Genomic DNA, 3968 nt, shown 5'->3' with positions numbered 1-3968 from the left:
AATGCAATATATATATATATATATATATATATATATATATATATATATATATATATATATATATATATATATATATATATATATATATCAAAGTGCAAAGTCATAGGCTCACACGAGTTCAGTAAATAATTTAAATTTGGAACACCGTATCATCGTTTTCACAGCTTTTTGGTTGTTAGAGGTAGAGAGTACAAATTATTTTTTAAAGGCACACAAAAAACAGGTCGGGTATTAAGAAAATTACATTTATGAATATAATTTAGTTAGAGATTTTTTTTTGTTTGAGTTTTATAAACCTTTATTTATAAATTGCAACATTTACAAACAATTGAGAAATAATAATAATCAAAATAAGTACAAAAACAGTACAAAACAGCGCCAGGGGGTTGTAAACTCAATAAAGTAACTAAAATAAAATGCAATATATATATATATATATATATATATATATATATATATATATATATATATATATATAACAAAGTGCAAAGTCATAGGCTCACAGAAGTTCAGTAAATAATCTAAATTTGGAACACAGCATCATCGTTTTCACAGCTTTTTGGTTGTTAGAGGAAGAGAGTGTTTAAACGTAGAGTTCTAATTCTTTTTTAAAGGCACAAAAAACAGGTCGGGTATTGAGAAACGTACATTTATGAATATAATTTAGTTAGAGATTTTTTTTTGTTTGAGTTTTATAAACCTTTATTTATAAATTGCAACATTTACAAACAATTGAGAAATAATAATAATCAAAATAAGTACAAAAACAGTACAAAACAGTGCCAGGGGGTTGTAAACTCAATAAAGTAACTAAAATAAAATGCAAAATATATATATATATATATATCAAAATGCAAAGTCATAGGCTCACACGAGTTAAGTAAATAATTTAAATTTGGAACACCGCATCATCGTTTTCACAGCTTTTTGTTTGTTAGAGGTAGAGAGTTCTAATTCTTTTTTAAAGGCACACAAAAAACAGGTCGGGTATTGAGAAACTTACATTTATGAATATAAAACTTAGCCAATAGTATAATGAGGTTTCAAAGGTACAATTCCTTTAGTGTAAGCTGTGTCTTAAAAACAAAAAGGATAGGGAATGATGTAATTGTGTCTTGCTAAAGATCAGGGGTGTCAACACTTTTTCCACTGAGGGCCGAACACTGAAAAAAGAAAGACATTTTGATATTTTGTCATTTTCAAAACCAATTCAACATATATTATAACTCTTAGGGCAGGGGTTAGGGAACCTATGGCTCTCGAGCCAGATGTGTCTCCAGTGTTGGCGCTAGGAATTTTCAGTACGGGGACACCATCAAGTCGTAAATATGGGGTCCCTCTTTTTTGTAAGGGTTTTGAAAACAAATGATAAATGTATGCATTATCCTGTTATAACTCACATTCTATATTGTGTTTTGGAAAAGGTTGTCATAAACGTTATTTAATTCATTAAAAAAAATAATACAAAAGAAAACACATTTTTATGCATATGTAAATTTATTCAGTTGTAAACATTCATTCACTTTCTTCTTTCCTTCATGGATCTAAACTTTACCGCTGCCGGTATTTTTTTCTATATTTTCATTTAATAAGTTGTAGGTGTATTTATTTCAGTATAAAAGTGTAAAAAGTTTTTTGCTTCGGTCATGAAATGATGATAATGGTGTGCCAGGGCATACATGCATATGACAAATAGAATTGATTAGTCTCACCTGTATGTAGATCAGGCCTGGGCAATTATTTTGACTCGGGGGCCACATTTAGAGAAAAAAATGTGTCTGGGGGCCGGTATATCTATTTTTAAGAACACTTATACAAAACCTCACAACAATGTCTGATTGAATGCTAAAAACGTTATGACAGACCGCCTTAATAAACGTAGTGGAATTTTAAATTTTTCTATGAACGATAAAACACTGAATATTGACAAAATATAAACGTCACACCCCATTTCGATCGACATATTTTACAATCAAGTGAAATGCAACAAAAATGCAACAAACAGTGAAATAGGAAAGCGAAGGGTACAAAATAAACCCACCTACAATCTGATACATCTGATATATCACTAAGTTATAACTTTGTTGTGAAAATCTCCTTCCGTGTCTGGAAACGCTTCCCGCCCACACTGCTTGGTGCTTCGTCTGAGCTGCTGTGACGTAGATGACCATATTAACTAATTAGATGACCATAGTAACTAATTAGATTACCATAGTAACTAATTAGATTACCATAGTAACTGGTATATCATCCATTGTCATGTCTGTGTGATCATGTTTTGTTTTGGTTATGTTCGGTTTGGTTTTTGGACTCTTTGTGCACTTTTGTTTGTTTTGTTTCCATGACAACCCATTAGTTTTCACCTGTCCTCTTGTCACGCACCTGATTCATTTGGACTCACACACATGTCATTAATCATGTTCAAGACTATTTAAGCCGATAGTTGCCAGGAAGTCAGCCTGGCGACATTAACTCTGTTTACCTCTGTCATTTTGATGCCCTGCTTATTCCATCGTTTATGCTTCTTGCCATGCCACGTAAGTTTTTGTTCTGCTCATGTCACAGTAAGTGTTTTTTTGTTTCACGTCCATAGTTTTTGCCCAAGTGCTAGTTTTGTTTTCTTAGCCACGTTTGTACTTCCGCCTTGTGCGCGCCTTTTGTTTCTTTTGTTAGTGTAAAAATAAAAGATGTATTTACCTTCAAGCCAAGTCCAGTCTAGTTGTTTTGCATCCTGGGAAAGCAATCAGCGCAGTAATTTGCGCCGCCATAGTCCACGTACGTACTGACATCCATAAGAACATATTCTAACCATTGAAATACTTTCTATAGTTCAAGATTTACGTTCGTTAAAAAACATCACTGCACATTATAATGGCAGCTACACTTTCCATCTTAAAGATATAAAACAATTATTTGGGAATGTACGGCGGGCCAGATTGAAAAGCTTAGCGGGCCGCATGTGGCCCCCGGGCCTTAATTTGCTCAGGTCTGATGTAGATTATCAGTCGTTTAAAAACTGCCACATCTACACTTTCATGGCAAATAATGCCAACAAACTTAGAATTTGGCAAGTTAGTTTCAGTGTCATTGTCAGGCTAGGTCAAAAATAGCACTTAGATGCAGAGTAGAGAACAATCCGGCAGTTGTATAGCCCTGAGTCAGGGCAATACAACATAGGCTATAATCTGACTACTCTGCGAAAAAGGTTCCACAAAAAAGCAACAACCGAAAATCACTCCGAAAGGAGGAAACACAAAATCAATAGCGAACTATACTTGGCGCAGGATATAATCTATGACATTTATCAATAACAAAAAAACGCTCCAAAAGGAGGGAGAAACAATGGCTATAAAACTTCTTCACCCTCTCTTATCTAGAAAAATAGTTAACAAAGTAAAAGTCCTCAAAAAATCGAGGACTCCCGAGAGTGCGCGTCCTGATTTCAATGCGTAAAAAGACACAAAAAGTGCGTTTACGCCAAAACTGTGGCTCTTTTGATGGCTCTCAGATAAATCTTAGCTGACATTGCTTAACACGATAAGTAATGAATAATTCCGTTGGTAATCAGTCTTAAAAATAACGTTCAAAATATAAAACATTCTCATGCATTTTAATCGGTCCATCCGTTTCCTACCGCACCTGTTCAAGAAGTTGCATTAATGTTAAGAAGTATTCTATTTATTATTGGTTAGCTTCAGAATAACTTAGACTTACTTTTATTGTCATTCAAATTTGAACTTCACAGTACAGATAAGAACGACATTTCGTTGCATTGGCTCATGGTAGTGCAGGATAAAAGAGCAATAAGGTGCAGATATAAATAAATAGATTACTGTAAAAGATAAAAATATTGCACTTTTGCATATGCATCCACGTTTATGGATGTATGTTATATTGTCTTTATATTCCAGCCAGTTAATCCATTTTGGGGGGTAATTGAGGGAATTATTTTAATGCGTTCAAGAGAC

The sequence above is a fragment of the Nerophis lumbriciformis genome, linkage group LG36 (genome assembly GCF_033978685.3).
Source record: "Nerophis lumbriciformis linkage group LG36, RoL_Nlum_v2.1, whole genome shotgun sequence".
In the NCBI taxonomy this organism is placed as follows: Eukaryota; Metazoa; Chordata; class Actinopteri; order Syngnathiformes; family Syngnathidae; genus Nerophis; species Nerophis lumbriciformis.
The sequence above is the reverse complement of the archived record's forward strand: the minus strand, read 5'-3'. Positions refer to the sequence as shown.